The 21,207-nt window shown below is 37.4% G+C and overlaps 1 long non-coding RNA gene across 4 annotated transcripts; it reads left to right on the top strand.

The window, feature by feature from the left end:
* Positions 1-4,021: 4,021 nt before the first annotated feature.
* Positions 4,022-5,375, top strand: LOC131995337 (uncharacterized). Of its 4 annotated transcripts, none has more exons than XR_009397387.1 (3): positions 4,093-4,281; positions 4,395-4,750; positions 4,818-5,375. It is a non-coding gene; the product is annotated as an uncharacterized LOC131995337 (long non-coding RNA). The 4 variants fall into 4 exon arrangements; XR_009397389.1 differs by lacking the exon at positions 4,093-4,281 and having other exon boundaries at positions 4,410-4,424; positions 4,535-4,750; XR_009397388.1 differs by lacking the exon at positions 4,093-4,281 and having other exon boundaries at positions 4,410-4,424; positions 4,500-4,750.
* The last annotated feature ends 15,832 nt before the right edge of the window (positions 5,376-21,207 follow it).

Here is a 21,207-nt window from a genome sequence, read left to right as displayed (position 1 = left end):
CAACGTGAGGGGTTTTTGGCGTCTATGGGGGTCCACGGGCGTTTGACCCAAAAACGGATTTCAGATTCGTATTCCTGGGGTCAACCCACATCTGCATTAAAAGTTAGTTTTAGCCTTCATATGTATCGTACGTTGTGTAGAAAATTTTAATATGCTAAATTTAACATGTCATATCTCGAATACATGACGCCTGATAGCAATTATTATCAAACATAAAGCTTAAATAAATAATTTATCCTCAGTGAGCGTGCTAAATACAAATACGAATTTACATTGTTTCAAATGTTGCTTTTACCACCAATAAATCAACCTGTTTCTCTATCTTGTATAAAACTACCTTGATGTTTGATCTTAAATGGTATTTTGACATTTAAGTTTTTGTTTACATTTTGTATTGCATTTTATTACATTATAGTTGCCGATCAGGAAGGCGAAAATCTTAGGCGTTACAAGGAACAACTATTGGGAGAGGTTCTAGCGGAAAAAAATATTGTGGTCCCTAATGATGGACGCAGTCGTAGTAAACAAATTACCTCTGGTATCTGAAGAACGGCCTGACATGAAATTAGACTTATCCGAAGAAAACCATCTTAAGAAAAAAGTTTTTGTTATCGAAAAGGGTGTGCAGTACAATATACGCATTGATTTCATTGTCCAAATAGAAATCGTGCAAAAGACGTATCGTTTAGGTGTCCCTGTTGGATACGAACCACACATGGTTGGTTCGTATCCTAACGGCATGTTAATTACACGGCATGTATTTGTCTTACGACATGTCAAATTTAGCGTATGCAGAGTTGTACATGCCGTGTGATACAAACAAAACTAATATATGAGAATCTTCAAAATAGCACATGTAATTTCGTTCAATTAAGGTGGAGTTACATAGCATTTTATTTGCGTGCTTGCGTTTCAAAACCCCATCTCTGCAAACAAATGTCAAAAAAGCGACGCGCAAAAGTTAAAGTATTTTCAACTTTGACGATTCCACTTGAGCGTCATACTGTTTTGATATGCTTGAAGTAGTGTTTTTAGGCGTCAAAGTTGAAAATACTTTAACTTTTGCACGTCGCTTTTTTGACATTTGTTTGCAGAGATGGGGTTTTGAAACGCACGCGCGCAAATAGAATGCTATGTAACTCCACCTTTAGAGCGTGCCCTATTCCTCCTGACAAAAACATAAAGAAATCAGCGGTTTTTGGTATCAGTCGGATGAAAGTAACTCAAAATTTAATTGTTTTCGCAATTTTATAGTTTAACCAGCTTTTTCACAACTTTAACAATTTTTACGCATAAAATAATCAGCTTGTGCTCCAATTTGTAGGTTATGTCATACGAACATAACATGCAGATGTGATAGCAAACATGATGAATCGCTATTACACGGAATGTAGATGTCTTATGGCATGTCACTTTTTGTATTCACATGTTATTGAAAATGTCTGTCAAAATTTGTGAATTGACACAAATTTTGACAGAAATTTTCAATTACATCTGAGTACAAAAAGTGACATGCCATTAGACATCTACATTCCGTGTAAAGGCCGAAACAGAATGAGCGCGTTGAGTTTTATTTTGAGTATCGCGTTGCAAAAATACAACTCTGCAAACAAATGCCAACAAATCAACACGTTAAAGTTTAACACTGCACTGGATGGCGCTCACTTTCAAGCGTCAAAGTTGAAAATATTTTAACTTTACCGCGTGGTTTTTTTGGGATTTATGGGCAGAGTTGTTTTTGCAACGCGACACTCAAAATAAAATTCAACGCGCTCATTGTGTTTCGGCCTCAATAGCGGCTTTAAAGTTGCCATCACACTTTATGTTTTTGTCCTACGAGATGTCAAATTTTGCCTTTGTTAAAGTTGCCACATAGTGTGATACGAATGAAACTAACACATGAAAATCACTTTTCAAAATAGCTCTGTTATTTTTTTCGATTAGAGCGGCCCTCTATTCCTTCTGACAAATACATAAAGAAATCAGTTGTTTTTGTTGTCAGTCGAATGAAAGCAACTCCAAATTAAAATACACAGCTTTGTCACAACTTAAACAATTTGTAGCCGTAAAAAAATCAACTTTTACTCACTGTTTTAGGTTATGTCATACAAAAATAACATGCTAGTATGATAGCAAAAATGAAGAATCGTATGTAATTTAACAAATTTGGACACACATAACAAAGTACCAATGGTACATAAAAAGTGACATGTCATAAGACTAGCACATATAGTCTGATCGAGCCTTAAGGGGGGTAAATTTTTGTATAAATAGTAAAATATGCCAAACTAAAGGCTCATTTACACGGAATGTATTTGTCTTACGACATGTCAAATTTAGCATATGCAGAGTTGTACATGCCGTGTGATACAAACAAAACTAATATATGAGAATCACTTTTCAAAATAGCACATGTAATTTCTTTCGATTAGAGCGCCCCCTATTCCTTCTGACAAAAACATAAAGAAATCAGCGGCTTGTGCTACCAGTCGAATGAAAGTAACTCAAAATTAAATTGTTTTCGCAATTTCATGGATTAACCAGCTTTTCCACAGCTTTAACAATTTTTACGCATCAAAAAATCAGCTTGTGCTCAAATTTTTAGGTTATGTCATACGAACATAACATGCAGGTGTGATAGCAAAAATGATGAATCGTATGTAAATTCACAAATTTTGACAGACATTTTCAATTACATGTGAGTACAAAAAGTGACAGGTCATAAGACATTTACATTCCGTGTAAAAGCGGCTTTAAGCCGCTATTAATGTAGATGTCTTATGACATGTCACTTTTTGTACTCACACTTAATTGAAAATGTCAGTCAAAATTTGTGAATGCACATACGATTCATAATTTTTGCTATCACACCTGTCTGTTCGTATGACAAAACCTAAAAGTTTGAGCAAAAGCAGATTTTTTTATGCATATATATTTTTAAAGTTGTGAAAAAGCTGGTTAAGCCATAAATTTGTGAAAACAATTTAATTTCGAGTCACCATGGTGTAACAAATTAAAGGTGGTCTCACTTATACAACAACCACAAATCATATTGTGCAGTCCGCTCTCTCGTCACCTAAATGTCACTTCAAAAAAGAAATTGTTCTCAACACGTGTGCAGGTAAAATGAGAGAAAGAGAAACACTAAAAAAAGAACGTTGCTGTGAATTGGTCGGTTCGCAAACATTTGCAGTAAAAATATGCCAATTTGAGTACGCGAACACATACAATGTTAACATAGAACTGACATCTTAGTACCGTCAAACTGGCCGGCTGTTTTCAGCTGTTCGCGCGAGATCACCTACCTAAACCCACGTGTGGAGTCACTTTCATTAGACTGATAACAAAAACAGCTGATTTCTTTATGTTTTTGTCAAAAGAAATAGAGTACGCTCTAATCGAAAGAAATTACGTGTGCTTTTTTGAAAAGTGAATCTCATATAATAAGCACCTATTAGACAAGCCGGCTTGTCATACGACATGTCACTTTCTGTAATCATAAAATCATGTTTATACTATCACCCAAATCTACTTGATTTGAGATAATCTCCCAAACCCGTTTACACTACGATTAAAGAGATTTGCATTTGTCAACAGGGATGTTTTTGAAAGCATTTTTATGGTGATCAGAATTTTTATTGTGTTTAACACATATATTGTGGTCTGCAGTTAAATGTGTGAAACGATTTCATTAAATTTAACACTAAATTTTATAAATTCAATAAGATATTGTCAGATGTTGACAAAAAGTGCTGGCCAAAACTACCAATAATAACCGGTATTCAATACAAACGCAGTGTTGCATTTCAATTTCGAACGAGGTTTGCTGCAAAACACCTCAAATAAGTAGATTTGCTCACACTCAAAATGTATGGGAAACCTCGTCGCAAAACACGAGTTTTGCGAAAGCTCGTCGCAAATCTAGATTTGCTCTAAGTGTAAACAGGGCATAAGACTTGTCTTATGTACGTGAAATACGAATAGAGCGCTCTCTAATCGCCAAGTATTGTCGTATGTATTGCACTTTTTTTTATAGACATGTGTCTATATGTATGTTCGATGAAATAAAGCTCGATTTAAGGGCGGAACTAACCTCTTTTTACTTTTTTTAGATAACAGATTTTAAAGCAAAACAACACGCTGATTTCATTTAGTAGAACATTCCCTCATTACTTATGGCAAAATTTTAATAAAATTGTTTTTCTTGATATTTGATATTTTTTTGTAGTTTTTCAAAAAAGTAATCGCGAAAAATATGGGTTTTAACCGGTGAAAACTGAGGTTAGTACTGGCCATAAATCAAAAAAATTGCATATTTATTCCAAAATCCATTTGTCGTATTAAATTTTTCAATCAGCGTGTTTGTTTGCTTTAAAATCTTTTATTTAAAAAAGTAACCAGCGAAAAATCTTGCGGAAAAAGAGGTTAGTACCGCACTTTTGGTAGAACCGGTGAATAGACGTTGTTGTACCGTGTAAACTCATCATTGTTCGAAAAAGAACAACATATTTGGCTTTGTCAAAACCATTTACAGGTAGTGGCAGTTGGCCAACAACAAAATACCGAGTACACTATATGTCAAACTCAGTGACAGAGAATGATTTTGATCAAAGACAATTCGGGAAAAGCTGCTACTACAATTCGACTAATCAATGAAATTCTTATTGCCAACAGTGGTTAGTTTGCCTGCCGTGTTACAAAAACCGCCCGCAAATTAAGTGTGCGCACAGTGGCCGTATACTAGACGCCGGTGAGAAATATTTGCATACTATTCCGGCGAATCTATTTCTACCTTATCTTATTTGAATGCATTATAGAAATTGTCAAGAAACCCGGCTCCAAGGCCATACATTCCGGTTATGATTTCCTCTCTGAGTCGGTGGAGTTTGCTAAATAGTGGCAAAAGGAAAGTGTTGTTTTCATGGGTTCACCGGCCATACGTGCTAAGGGTATTAAGAACACCAGTAAACATATAATGGACGCCGCTGGAGTACTCATCATCAGCTTTGGAGAAAGTATTAATAAAACCTGGGGCCAGCGTTAATAAAGAGGACAATATTGCTGTCTAAATTATGATAAAAATAGAGCTGGAGAAAGATGCCCAATATTGTCAAGGTTGCTAACATTCGAAGGGGAAAAGTAATCTATTTTAGGAAGGACATAAACAATAAGAATATCCATGCCCGAGTACCACGGTACGTGGCAGATTGACCCGATGGACTCCTCCATCGGCAAGGGCTGCCGCCTCAGTGTGCAACACACTGCTACAACAACAACAGAGTACCAGAGCAAATATTGCATTTTCTTCTTACTATGTAAACCTTTATATTTTTTTATTTTTGTAGAATGCTTATAAAATGTTTTAAAAAATATTATCATAGTGATGTTTAAATTGTAGGTGAAGTATAATAAACTGTTAAAGTTTTACTTTACTCCCGCTGTGCGCAGTCACTATGGACATACACCTAAGCCAGTAATCGGCTTTTTCTACGCTCTAAATAATCTTGAAAAAAAAATCCAAGTAAGGAATTCCGTGCTGATAAATTTTTCTCCATACCACGCCACTAAGTCTGTTCATGTAGGATATTGTGTCACCATCTAGGAATAGGAAATGCCCCAACGACTTATCATTTTCTCTATATGCTATCACTTGCCGCGCCGATTATGCATAAGAAATCTCGTAATCCTTTGTCCTGTTCAGGGTTACCGTTGACAATTTTTGGAAAAAGAGTCGTAAAAGGGTTTTTTTTTTCAAAAAAAGGTCAGTCTTTTTATACCCACCACCATAGGATGGGGAGTACTAACCTAGTCATTCCGTTTGTAACACATCGAAAAATTTGTCTAAGACCCCATAAAGTATATATATTCTGGATCGTCTTAACATTTTATGTCGATCCGTCCGTCTGTCGAAATCACGATAGCGGTCGAACGCGTAAAGGTTTGCCCAGATACTTCTTATTACTGTAAGTCGTTGGGAACTGCAAATGGGTCATATCGGTTAAGATTTTGATATAGCTCCCATATAAACCAATCCCCGGATTCGACTTCTTGAGCCCCTAGAATCCTTAATTTTTTGTACGATTTGGCTGAAATTTGGAACAAAGACTTGTGTTATGACATCCATGCTAAGTATAATCCGAATCGGTCTATAAACAGATATAGCCGCCATATAGACCAATTCCCGGATAAGACTTCTTGAGCCCCTAGAAGGTTCAATTTTAATACGATTTGGCTAAAATTTGGCACAAAAACTTGTGTTATGATTTCTAAAATCCATGTCAATTATGACCCGAATCGGTCTATAAACAGATGTAGCCCCCATATAAACCGATTCCCGTATTCGACTTCTTGATACTGATTTGGCTGAGATTTCGCTCAAATGATCGGTCAATAAGGTGATATAGGCCAGTCTAAGCACCGCTACCCCGATATGCTATTAAACACAACCTCTTCTTCTTGTGCGATAGTGTTGGCGACACTTCTGATGTATTTACCTAACTTAATACGCTGGCATTAAAAAGAAGTTCCCTTATCATTGAGCGTAAACTTGTATCGGACAGCACTCATAGATATCAGAGAAGTATCCCCGCTGATTCTAAATGGAATGTTCATAGGCCAATTCATGTACTGACATATCACATATTCACATCTTTTGGAAAAGGTTCGAAAATTCATTACGGGTAAAATCGATTGTTCAAAGTTTCTTTGCTCTGCATCAGTGTGACATCTGATTCAGAGCTTGTTTCTAATAATTACTGGAGATTTTTTTTCAATTGATCACTGCCACTGGGAGTTCATCGTTTACCTGTGTTTATACCCTACACCACCACTGGTATAGGGCTTAGTGCATTTGTTTGTAGAAGGAAGAGAGATAAACCCATTGATAAATATACCATTCGACTAAGAATTACTTCCTGGTTCGATTTAGCTATGTTCATCTGTCTGTCCACGTTAATTTGTGTACAAAGTACAGGTCGCAATTTTCATTCGATCGTCTTCAAATTTGGTACAGGCTTCTTTTTGTCCTAGAGACGAAGCCTATTGAAGTTGGAAAAAATCGGTTCAGATTTTGATATAGCTCCCATATGTTCGCCCGATTTGCGATAAAAATGCAATAAAATCGTCATTTCTTAACCAATTACAACAAAATTTGGCACAACGGATTCTATTACGGCTTTTCACATAACAAGTGAGTTTCATATAAATCGGTTCAGATTTAGATATAGCTCCCATATATATGTATTGACCGATTTTCACTTTTAGAGCCTTTGTCAGCGCATTTATTAACCGATCTTCTCAAAATTTTGCAAAAGGCTTTCCTTTGCAAATAGCACAACCTGATAGGATTTATGTCAAAATCCGTTCAGATTTGCATATAGCTCCCATATATATGTTCGTCCGATTTGCAGTAAAAATTCAATAAAATGATCATTTGTTAACCGATTCTCACGAAATTTGGCACGAAGGGTTCTCTTATGATTTGCAACATTGCTGTTGAGTTCTATGTAAATCGGTTCAGATCTAGATATAGCTCTCATATATATCTATTACCCGATTTTTACTTTTAGAGCCATTTTGAGCGTATTCCTTGACAGATTTTCTTAAAATTTTGCATATTCTTTTATAAGTTTTACTATGTGTACTGATTTTGATCCAAAATCGGATCAGAATTATATATAGCTCCCATATATATTTTCATCCGATTTCTAAAAATACTGCATTTATGCAAATTTGGTCGATATTCTTTGTTCCAAATCAAGGCAAATTTTAACTCGCACGACTCAGAGAGCATGCCCAATGTGGTGTAGGGTAGCAAAAGGTCGGCTTTGCCCGACTTTAGCCCTTCCTTACTTGTTTTATTCTATAAAAGCAGCGTCCAAAATGCCTCGGATTAACCAAGTTTATTGACGGCAGTAAAGATGTTCACACATGACGTCCTCGCTTGAGCACTACCCAACTTTATGCGTTCTGTGATCGTCCGGATCTCCCTCTGCAGGACCGTATTATGGTCAGGTAGTTGGAAACAGATTTCAGTTCCTGGGTCCGTGTAGCATGTACTTCCAGATGGCAATACCAAAGTTTCTTCAATACAAGACTGTGTCAGTGGTATCTGTGCTTCGCAGTCGGCATCAAGTGTCATCTTAATCATTCCATCCAGTTTTGCTACCGTCGACTCCCTAATCCGCGATAGTAAGACCTTCCTCTATCCACACATTCCTATATCGTGTTAAATATCAGGGAGTCAGTGGCTGTCTCACACATAATCTGTATGTCGATGGATCGGATATGTAAAATAGTCTTCAGTGTCCTAGTAGACGGGATCCTCATCGCTTCGTATGAATCACCGCCCTGCGAACCCGAAAAGCATACTCTCCCAAGAACCGTTCAAGGCATTCCATCCCATAAAATTTCTTTAGAGAAATGCTGCAAAATTTGAGTGATAGAGTAAAGAGAAGAGTCCTTCTTCACCGATGAACAACCACCATCGGTTTTTAGAGCCAAATCAGCGAAGGCACTGGGCCACAAAAAAATGTCCTCGCTGTTGCTGAATAATTTGATAGAGTAAAGTGAAGGGTCCTTCTTCACCGATGATCAACCACCATCGTTCTTTAGAGCCAAATCGGTGAAGGCACTGGGCCACAAACAAATGATGAAGAGTTTGTTGGTTTTTGGGAATGGCTTCTTTTAATTGAGTATCATAACGAGCTTCTTCTTCACCATTGCGGGTATATTGTTTCATCTCAGCTGTACGGATCAAACATTTTAATAAAGATAAAATGTAGGCCAGATAAAGTAGATTAGAATTTCATTTTATTATACCCTCCACCATAAGATGGGGGGTATACTAATTTCGTCATTCTGATTGTAACTACTCGAAATATTCGTCTGAGACCCCATAAAGTATATATATTCTTGATCGTCGTGAAATTTTATGTCGATCTAGCCATGTCCGTCCGTCTGTCCGTCCGTCCGTCCGTCCGTCCGTCTGTCTGTCGAAAGCACGCTAACTTCCGAAGGAGTAAAGCTATCCGCTTGAAATTTTGCACAAATACTTCTTATTAGTGTAGGTCGGTTGGTATTGTAAATGGGCCATATCGGTCCATGTTTTGATATAGCTGCCATATAAACCGATCTTGGGTCTTGACTTCTTGAGCCTCTAGAGTGCGCAATTCTTATCCGATTGGGATGAAATTTTGCACGACGTGTTTTGTTATGACATCCAACAACTGTGCCAAGTATGGTTCAAATCGGTCCATAACCTGATATAGCTGCCATATAAACCGATCTTGGGTCTTGATTTCTTGAGCCTCTAGAGTGCGCAATTCTTATCCGATTGGGATGAAATTTTGCACGACGTGTTTTGTTATGATATCCAACAACTGTGCCAAGTATGGTTTAAATCGGTCCATAACCTGATATAGCTGCCATATAAACCGATCTTGGGTCTTGACTTCTTGAGCCTCTAGAGTGCGCAATTCTTATCAGATTGAAATGAAATTTTGCACGACGTGTTTCGTTATGATATCCAACAACTGTGCCAAGTATGGTTTAAATCGGTCCATAACCTGATATAGCTGCCATATAAACCGATCTTGGGTCTTGACTTCTTGAGCCTCTAGAGTGCGCAATTCCTATCCGATTGGGATGAAATTTTGCACGACGTGTTTTATTATGACATTCAACAACTGTGCCAAGTATGGTTCAAATCGGTCCATAACCTGATATAGCTGTCATATAAACCGATCTTGGGTCTTGAATTCTTGAGCCTCTAGAGGGCGCAATTCTTATCCAATTTTAATGAATTTTTGCACGTAGTATTTTGTTATGATATCCAATAAGTGTGCCAAGTATGGTTCAAATCGGTTCATAACCTGATATAGCTGCCATATAAACCGATATGGGGTCTTGACTTCTTGAGCCTCTAGAGATCGCAATTCTTATCCGATTGGAATGAAATTTTGCACGACGTGTTTTGTTATGATATCCAACAACTGTGCCAAGTATGGTTCAAATCGGCTTATAACCTGATACAGCTGCCATATAAACCGATCTGGGATCTTGACTTCTTGACCCCTAGAGGTCGCAATTCCTATCCGATATGCCTGATTTTTGAAATTTTGTACGACGGATCCTCTCATGACCATCAACAAACGTTTTATTATGGTCTGAATCGGTCTATAGCCCGATACAGATTCCATATAAATCGTTCTCTCTATTTTACTTCGTGAGCCCCAATGGGCGCAATTCTTATACGAATTGGCTGAAATTTTACACAGGTCTCCAACATATAATTTAATTGTGGTCCGAACCGGACCATATCTTGATATCGTTTTAATAGCAGAGCAACTCTTTTCTTATATCCTTTTTTGGCTAAGAAGAGATGCCGGGAAAAGAACTCGACAAATGCGATCCATGGTGGAGGGTATATAAGATTCGGCCCGGCCGAACTTAGCACGCTTTTACTTGTTAAATATTTCGTTTGCTGTTACCAACTAATATGTATTCAACGAAATAAAAAGTAGCAGTGTGCATTTTGTTTGGCCTATGTTATAAATTAACTTCATGAGGCACTTCTTGTCGCAACGACACGACTTGCGCCGATTTAAAAAATTATAATTTTCGTTTTTGCTTTATTAAATTATAATTTTTAAATGTTCATTAATCTCAGCGACACAAAACCAAAACCAAACATTAATTTTTAATGACAAAATAATGTAGTCACTGCTAAGTGAATGATAAAGTCAAAGCCGGCAGACGACACCGAATACGCCGCGTAAAAGAACTTGAAAAAATTTGGAAAATCTGGCAATAAAATTTTTGTTGCATATAACGCCGGATTTGAGGACATGGGTCCAAAAGATGCGGTGCACTGACAAGTGTCCCGAAACAATGCGTTGTGTAGAAAAAGTTTTATAATTCGGAATGGGTGAAGTAAAATGGGGAAAAAATGAGATATATCGGTGTATAAAGTCCTAACGGATTGGAATATACGGTAAAAAGTACGATTTTTTACTGTCCCCAAACAAGGCGCTGGACATATATATATATATATATATATATATATATATATATATATATATATATATATATATATATATATATATATATATATATATATATATATAATTATCTAAGAAGTTTGCTTAAAATCGGTTCAGATTTAAATATAGCTCCCATATATATGTTCTTCCGATATTGAGAAATAATGCAATAAAGTACTCATTTGTTAACCGAAGGACTTTCTTATGTCTTCTAATATTACCGGTGAATTTCACTGAAAACGGTTCATATTTATATATAGCTGCCATATATGTATTTCGACCGATTTAAACCTCTAGGTTCACTGTAAGCGCATTATTAACCAATTTCGCCAAAATTGTGCACAACTCTTTCTTACAGATATATCTCTCATATATATCTATCACCCTTTTTTCACTATTAGAACATTTGTCATCGTATTTCTTAATACAATTTCTCAAAATTTTGCACTAAGTTTTTTCTATAATTTTAACTATGTATGCCGATTTTGGTTTTCCTATATTTTTTCGTCCGATTTTGACTAATATTGTCACTAAATCTGTCACTAAGGTTTCTCCTGTGAATTTTCTAATCTCTGGTAATTTTCATAGAAATCTGTACAGATTTAGATATAGATCCCATATATATGCATTTAACGATGTCCATTTGTAAGGCCTTTGCATTTATCAACCGATCTTCTCAATATATGCACTACGATTTTGTCTATAACTCCCATTAAATGTCCGGAGTTTGGTCAAAATTCTACATTTCAAATGTAAGCAAATTTTAGTTTCGACGACTTATCCTGCATACCCAATGTGGTGTAGGGTGTGCAGGGTATCAAAAGATCGTCCGACTTTAGCCCATTCTTACTTGTTTTCTTATAAATGCAAGTAAAAAGGCGTTAAGTTCGGCCGGGCCGAACTTTGGATACCTAACACCTCGGGTATATATGTAAACCACCTTTCATCAAAATCCGGTGAAAATTGCATACCTTTTACCCCATAGCAGTTATATCGAAATAAGTTTCGATTTAGACCAAATACTAATTACTACAAGTCATTATTCAATAGTGTATAACAAAATATTGGTCTTTTTAGTAGCTGTATCTACAAATAAACTGATCTGAACCATATACGACACAGATGACGAAAAGCCTAAAATAAGTCACTGTGTCAATTTTCAGTGAAATCGGATTATAAATGCGCCTTTTATGGGGCCAAGTCTTTAAATCGAGATATCGGTCTATATGGCAACTCTATCCAAATATGGACCAATTTGGGCCAGTTGCCGAAAAATGTCAGAAAACCTAACACAACTCAACGTTCCAAATTGCGCCGAAATCGGACAATAAATGCGGCGTTTATGTCTCAAAACCTTAGATCGAGAGATCGGTCTATATGGCAGCGATATGCAAATCTGGACCGATCTGTGCCATATTGCAGAAGTATGTCAAGGGGTTCAACCTAATTCACTGTCCCAAATTCCGGCGACATCGGACAATAAATGCGCCTTTTGTGGGCCAAAAAATCTATATGTAGAGATCGGTCTATAACGCAACTATATCAAAATCTCGACCGATCAGGGCCAAATTGCAAAAGGATGTCGAAGGGCCTAACACAACTCAGTGTCCCAAACTTCAGCAAAATCAGATAACAAATGTGGCTTTTATGGCCCTTAGACCCTAAATCGGAGGGTCGGTCTATATGGCAGCTATATCCAAATCTGGACCGATGTGGGCAAAATTTACGAAGGACGTCGAAGAGCCTCACACAACTCACTGTTCCAAATTTCAGCAAAATCGGATAATTAATGTGGCTTTTATGGGGCTAAGACCTTAATCGAGAGATCGTTCTATAAGGCAGCTATATCCAAATCTAGACCGATCAGTGCCAAATTGACGAAGGATTTTAAAGGGTCTAAGCCAACTCACTGTCCAAAATTTCAGTAAAATCGGATAATAAATGTGGCTTTTATGGGCCTAAGATCCTAAATCGGAGGATCGGTCATATTGCAGCTATATCCAAATCTAGACCGTTATGGTTGACGAAGGATGTCGAAGGGCCTAAAACAACTCACTGTCCCAAATTTCAGCAAAATTGGATAAAAAGTTATAAATGTAGCTTTTATGGGTCTAAGACCCTAAATCGGAGGATCGGTCTATATGGCAGATATAACCGAATCTTGACCGATCCGGGCAACATTAACGAAGGATGTCGAAAAGCCTTACAAAACTCATTGTCCCAAATTTCAGCAAAATTGAATAATAAATTTGGCCTTTTATGGGCCTCCTCCGATTTAAGGTCTTACCCTAAATCGAGAGATTGGTCTATGTGGCAGCTATATCCAAATCTGAACCGATCTGGGTCAAATTGACGAAGAATGTCGAAGAGCCTAACACAACTCACTGTCCCAAATTTCAACAAAATCGGATAATAAATGTGGCTTTTATGGGCCTAAGACCTTAAATTGGCGCATCGGTCTATATGGGGGTTATATCAAGATATAGTCCCATATAGCCCATCTTCGAACTTTACCTGCTTATGGACAATAAAAGAATTTGTGCAAAGTTTCAGCTCAATATCTCAATTTTTAAAGACTGTAGCGTTATTTCAACAGACAGACGGACGGACACATCGTCTTATATTTCTACGCTGATCAAGAATATATATTTTTTATAGGGTCGAAAATGGATATTTCGATGTGTTGCAAACGGAATGACAAAATGAATATACCCCCATCCTTTGATGGTGGGTATAAAAATGAAGTGCTCGGAGTCATCTCTGGAGGCGGAATGGAGTCACAATTGCTCGACTCGGTAGTCCTAATAAAAACACAATGTCCCTATTATTTTTTCCACCACTGTATTACTGAGAGTGAAGTGTGTACAAGGGTAAACCTTATAAAGTTTGGAAAATTTTGATTATGAAATCCAACAAAAATTACCCTTAGCAATTTGGAAATTTGCTATGTTATGGAGGTGGTCATATGTGGTATATTAATGACAATATACAGAGTAAATTTTAACCTAAAATTGTTTCAGATTATCCCCAATGTCTTTATTAAATAGTTGGCTGTACATACCTCAAAAAGATTGGTCAAACTAATCAGGAAGATCCAAAGCGAATAATTTCATCCATTAAGAATACTTTAAAACAATAACCATATCTTATATAATATATTTTCAAACAAAAAAGAACTGATAAGGACTGAGCTCTGTAGACGCCCAAGAATTATGATATGCTATCGGTTTAAATGGGAGCTTTATCCAAACATGGACCATACAAACTGAACTACCCTAATACACAATACATTTTTAAAAGGACTTGCATTAGACTTATTCACACCCGTCTGGCTATTCTGAGCAGCCGATGCATACGGGGCAAAAGTTGGGAAAATAAAAACCACTTGTACGTTTTAATTGATGTGACAAGTGTCTAGCACATGCCACCGATAAATATCTGTCATGTGACATCTCTGGATATCTTTGAGTGGTCACACATCACAGTGAACTGCAAATTGAACCAGTAAGGAAAAGTAAAAGTCGAGCGCTGACTGCAATATACTAAATAAAATGAATAATAATTAAATGTTGTAAAGATCGGACCAAAATTGAACCTTGAAAAGCCATATCGGGTGAAACTTAATTATAAGAGCTGAATCTAAATCTAGACCAATTTTGATCAAATTTTGTACTTGTGTTAAGATGTCAAATCAAATGCCTTATACAAAATTTTGTAAAGATCTGATCAAAATTGAGGCTACTTCAGCCTTAAAACTCATTTGCGACGAAAGCTATATATATTAGATGTATATCTAAGTCTGGACTGATTTTGGTAAAATGTGGCACTCTTAGTGAAACGTCAAATAAAATAATGATCGGATCAAAATTATGACTACTACAGCCTTAAAACTTCATACTGGCTGAAAGATATATATGGGGACAATTCAACATCGTTCGTTCTTCAATAAAAAATAAAAATGCTTGTGAAAAATTGTATGACAATCTATGACGCTGAACGCCTAGGTTCGAATCCTGGCAAGAACAACATGAAAATTTTCAGGAGTGGTTACCCCTTCCTAATGCTGGCGACTTTTGGGAGATATGGCAGTCATGTAAAAACTTCTCCAAAAAGAGGTTCCGCACTGCGGCACGCCGTTCGGACTCGACTGCTTTAAACTTGAATCGGACAGCACTCATTGATATGTGCGAAGTTTACCCCTGTTCCTGAATGGAATGTTCATGGGCAAATTTGCATTGTATCTCGAGTTGAAGAATACACAGACGGACGGACATAGCTAAATCGAATCAAGAACTGATTCTAAGCCGATCAGTATACTTGTCAATGGGTCTAGTTCTTCTCCTTCTTAATGTTGCAAACAAATGCACAGAGTAATACTATTCTGTACCACAGTGGTGGTATAGGCTATAAATAACTACCATTGGCTCAGATGCAATTCCATAAGCGGCCCTTGTCCCTCTTTTTCTATGAAGTGTGAAGAACAGGATGCTCGTGGTGCTAATGGAAAATATCTTCTAAAACACATTTAAAAATTAATATTCTGCTTGTCAGATCTTTCGATAATAAATACATGTATATGAAAAGGTAAACAAAAACAAGAAATGACATACATGCTGGTTATTTCAAATTATCTTCTTCGGAGATCATGAAAAAAAAAAACAGATATGAAACATTATCCAAAACTAAAGCCATTTAAACAAGTAAAACGGCGTTAAGTTCGGCCGGGCAGAAGTTTGGATACCCACCACCTCGGGTATATATGTAAACCACCTTTCGTCATAATCCGGTGAAAAATTCATAATATATGCCCCCATAGCAATTATATCGAAATATGGTCCGATATGGACCAAATTCGACTCGGACATGGAGTGGGTAACAAGTACAAGCCATTGTTCAATTTTGTAGAACAAAAATTGGTTTTTTTGTAGACATATCCAAATATAGACCGATCTGAACCATAAGTCACTGTGACAAATTTCAGCGAAATCGGACAATAAATGCGCCTTTTATGGCCCCAAAACCTTAAATCGAGACATTCGTCAATATGGCAGCCACATTCAACTCTGGACCGATCTGGGCCAAATTGAAAAAAGTTTTCGAAAAGCCTAACACAACTCACTGTCCTGAGTAGGTTAAGACCTCCCAACATACGACCTCAATATGGTTCTGATCGGGCTATATTTAGATATAGCTGCCATATAGACCGATCTGGGACTGAAGCCCATAAAAGCTTTATTTATTACCCGATTTCACTGAAATTTGCAACAGTGAGTTTTTCTGAGCCTCACGATATCCAACCTTAATATGGTTCAGATCGGTTTATAATTGGATATATCTACCAAAAATACCAATATTTTGTTCTACAAATTTAATTGTGACATTTATATTAGATGTTATCCAATTTTCACCGGATTGTGACGAAATGGAGTTTACATATATATCCGAGGTAGTGGGTATCCAAGGTTCGAACCGACCGAACTTCGTGCCTTTTTATACCCTTCACCATAAGATGGGGGGTATACTAATTTCGTCATTCTGAATGTAACTACTCCGTCCGTCCGTCCGTCCGTTTGTCTGTCGAAAGCACGCTAACTTCCGAAGGAGTAAATCTAGCCGCTTGAAATTTTACACAAATACTTCTTATTAGTCTAGGTCGGTTGGTATTGTTAATGGGCCATATCGGTCCATGTTTTGATATAGCTGCCATATAAACCGATCTTGGGTCTTGACTTCTTGAGCCTCTACAGTGCGCAATTCTTATCCGATTGGGATGAAATTTTGCACGACGTGTTTTGTTATGATATCCAACAACTGTGCCAAATATGGTTCAAATCGGTACATAACCTAAAATAGCTGCCATATAAACCGATCTTGGGTCTTGACTTCTTGAGCCTCTAGAGTGCGCAATTCTTATCCGATTGGAATGAAATTTTGCAAGACGTGTTTTGTTATTATATCCAACAACTGTGCCAAGTATGGTTCAAATCGGTCCATAACCTGATATAGCTGCCATATAAACCGATCTTGGGTCTTGACTTCTTGAGCCTATAGAGGCGGAATTCTTATCCAATTTGAATAAATTTTGGCACGTAGTATTTTGTTATGATATCCAATAACTGTGCCAAATCGGTTCATAACCTGATATAGCTGTCATATAAACAGATCTGTGGACTTGACTTCTTGAGCTTCTAGAGGGCGCAATTTCTCTCCGATTTAGCTGAAATGAATATTTCGATGTGTTGCAAACGGAATGATTTTTTGGGTTCTATTTTTTTAGTAAAAACTAAAACAAATTGCATGATTTTACTGTCAAGATTTAAACTCCTTAACAAAATTATTTTTGAACAGCTATAACTTTAAAACTAATTATTGCACTTAAAAACTCCGAATGAGTTTTTTTTCTGCAGATTTTCTTATATTTTAAAACTGTGTAACAAAATGTATAACAAAATTTAAATGGGAGCGGTAATTAAACCAAAACCGATTTCTATAGAATTCACCAGTAGTGTCAGAAGCCATAGAGAATCCCTCGTTCAAAATGTCGTAAAAATCGGTAAACAACTGACGGTGTCATTGCAATATTAGTCCATATCGGACAAACATTGAAATAGTTGGGTTGAGTTGATTTTTTAATTGTATCTTATAAAGGGTGATTGTCGGCCATTATCTTTTTGGCAACACTGGTTTAAACAGCTCACGCACGTTTCACTGTCAAACATCTTCAATTTGGTCTATAATTTAACCATTAATCGTCTTACAAACGAGCAACGTTTGCATATTATTGAATTTAAGCAGAATTGTTGATTTCGGAGTGAAGATGAGCCAGAAGCATTTCAAGAGCTACCAATGCATAAAAAACATCACAGTTAGATGCCGTTATGGGCTGATGGCATCATTGGAATGTACTTCTGCAAAGATGGTGCGAAACGTAACGTAACTGTGAATGGTGAGCACTGCCGTGAGATTATATCCATCTTTTTTTTTGCCTAAACAGCAGGTGCTTGACTTGCGTGACATGTCATTTCAACAAGATGGTGCCACATGCCACCCATCACGCGTAACAATGGACTTATTGAGAGGCAAGTTCGGTGAACATTTTATTTTACGTTTGGGACCACTTAATTGGCCGCCTACATCGTGCGATTTAACGCTAGGCGCTGGAAGACAACATTGAATCATTTATTCGTGAGATACCGGCCGAAATGTTGAATGAATCATTTGAGGCGCAGTTACGGTCAACATTTACATGAAATAATGTTCAAACATTAAGTAATATGATAATGGGAATAATTGGTTTTTTTTTTTCTTTTAAGAAAACATACGTGAATGCAGCTGGTTACAGGAACATGATTGAGGAATTTTTTTCCTCCGAGCCTCGAACAAGTTAATGAAGAAACGTGTGGTTTCAGCAAGATGAAGTCACAGCACACACAGCACAAGACTCAATAAATTTGTTGCGACAAAATTTCAGGCGATTTCCAACGACCCGCACCACTATGGCCCAATGGGGGGTTTAGAGGCAACAAATCACAGAAAGCAGCTAGGACTCCAAAAATTTTGAACATGCGACAATGGGGTCACCAAGCCGATGCTTACAAAATGTGAAGTCAACATGATTCTATGTCACTCCTATTTTTGGCGATGAATTGGCCTCCTTCAAATTGATTTCTTGAGCTCCTACCGGGCCTAATTATTATCCGATTTTGCTATAATTTATAACATATTGACCTCTTCTATAACAGTCATCATCCATGTCAAATTTGGTTTAAATCGGCCCATTACCTAATGGTTGCCTAAAAAGTAATTGCCGATTTTTCAAAAGAAAGTAAATGCATTTTTAATAAAATTAGAACGAACTTTAATCAAATATATAATTGGCATTTTGTTCGATAACCTTTTGCAATCTTCCTAGTATTCCACGCTCATAGAACTTCTGGCCTTATCTGCAAAAAACTGAACCAAGTGCGATTTTATAGCCTCATCATTGCCGAAAGTTTTGCCATTTAAGGAGTTCTGCAAAGATCGAAATAAATGGTAGTCTGATGGTGCAAGGTCAGGGCTATATGGTGGATGCATCGAAAGTTCCCAGCCAAGCTCACTCAGTTTTTGGCGAGTGACCAAAGATGTGTGCGGTCTAGGGTTGTCCTGGTGGAATATGACACCTTTACTATTGACCAATTCTGGTCGCTTCTCCTTGATGGCTGTATTCAATTTGTCCAATTGTTGACAGTAAACATCCGAATTAATCGTTTGGTTCCTTGGAAGCAGCTCAAAATATACCACACCCTTCTAATCCCACCAAACAGACAGCATAACCTTCTTTTGGTGGATATCAGCCTTTGAAGTGGTTTGAGCTGGTTCACCATGCTTGGACCATGATCGTTTCGACTAACGTTGTTGTATTCGTTTTAAAAACGGATCGAATTCATTGCGTTTAAGGTGCATATCACAAGCGTTGATTCGGTTTTTTAAATGAATTTCTTTCAATACATGTGGTACACATATTAAAATTGACGCCAAACAAACAAATGTAAACAAAATTTCGCGCACTTTTTTTCTAAAGCAAGCTAAAAGTAACAGCTGATAACTGACAGAAGAAAGAATGCAATTACAGAGTCACAAGCCGTTGAAAAAATTTGTCAACGCCGACTATATTACCGACAATTACTTTTTGGTCAACCAATAGATCCCACATAGACTGATCTTGGCTTGGATGTTGGCGGTCATCGAGAAGCCAGTGTGCAAAATTTTAGGTTACAGGTTGCATTAACTATCCGAATAATAATTGTGATCTATAGGGGGCTCAAGAAATCGATTCTGAGATTGGCTTAACTAAACACTGACTTAGTTTCCTATTAGGGCAAATTCGGGCACTAGAGTCCTTATAAATATGATAGTAAACAAAATTACCTTTCGGCCCATGTACATTAGGTCGGACCCACAATTTGTGTTCCAAGAAACATTAGGAAAATTACGAAAATTCCGTACAAAAGGCTATACAATTAAGACCAAAATTTTAGTCAACAATAATAATTTATTAAAACATTATTTTTATACCCTCCCCATAGGATGGGGGTATATTAATTTCGTCATTCTGTTTGCAACTACTCGAAATATTCGTCTGAGACTCCATAAAGTTATATATTCTTGGTCGTCGTGATATTTTATGTCGATCTAGCCATGTCCATCCGTCTGTCCGTCCGTCTGTCCGTCCGTCTATCCATCCGTCTGTCCGTCCGTCTGTCCGTCCGTCTGTCCGTCCGTCTGTCCGTCCGTCTGTCCGTCCGTCTGTCCGTCCGTCTGTCCGTCCGTCTGTCCGTCCGTCTGTCCGTCCGTCTGTCCGTCCGTCTGTCCGTCCGTCTGTCCGTCCGTCTGTCCGTCCGTCTGTCCGTCCGTCTGTCCGTCCGTCTGTCCGTCCGTCTGTCCGTCCATCTGTCCGTCCGTCTGTCCGTCTATCTGTCTGTCCGTCCGGCCGTCGGTCTGACGAAAACACGCTAACTTTCAAAGGAGTAAAGCTAGTTGCTTGAAATTTTGCACAAATACTTTTTATTAGTGTAGGTCGGTTGGGATTGTAAATGAGCCATATCGGTCCATGTTTTGATATAGCTGCCATATAAACCGATCTTGGGTCTTGACTTCTTGAGCTTCTAAAGGGCACAATTCTTATCCGATTGGAATGAAATTTCACAAGGTATTCTGTTTTGATATCCAACAACTGTGCCAAGAATGGTTCAAATCGGTCAATAACCTGATATAGCTGTCATATAAACCAATCTGGGGACTTGACTTCTTGAGCCTCGTACTTCTTGAGGTCGCAATTATTATCCGAATTGCCTGAAATTTGCATGACGTATTTTATAATGACTTTCAACAACTGTGCCAAATAAGGCTCAAATCGGTTCATCTAGGTCCAACATTTTGTTTTTGTTCTTTCCAAACTTATATATATATATATATAAACAACGTCTTTACTTTATAAAGAATGCTGAGTTCAAAAATTTACTTTTTACCTCTGAAACTGGCCCATCGTGCGCTGTCCAGATTTGCGATTTCCTTTTATGGGGTTATTTAAAATACGTTGTTTATATCGATCTATCACGAATCATAGCACACATTAAGAACAGCCTCCGTGACGCCATTAATAATTTACTGTTTGATATGCTGC

The sequence above is a fragment of the Stomoxys calcitrans genome, chromosome 2 (assembly GCF_963082655.1).
Source record: "Stomoxys calcitrans chromosome 2, idStoCalc2.1, whole genome shotgun sequence".
Lineage (NCBI taxonomy): Eukaryota > Metazoa > Arthropoda > Insecta > Diptera > Muscidae > Stomoxys > Stomoxys calcitrans.
Note: the sequence above shows the minus strand (reverse complement) of the source record. Positions and strands in the feature narration are given on the sequence as shown.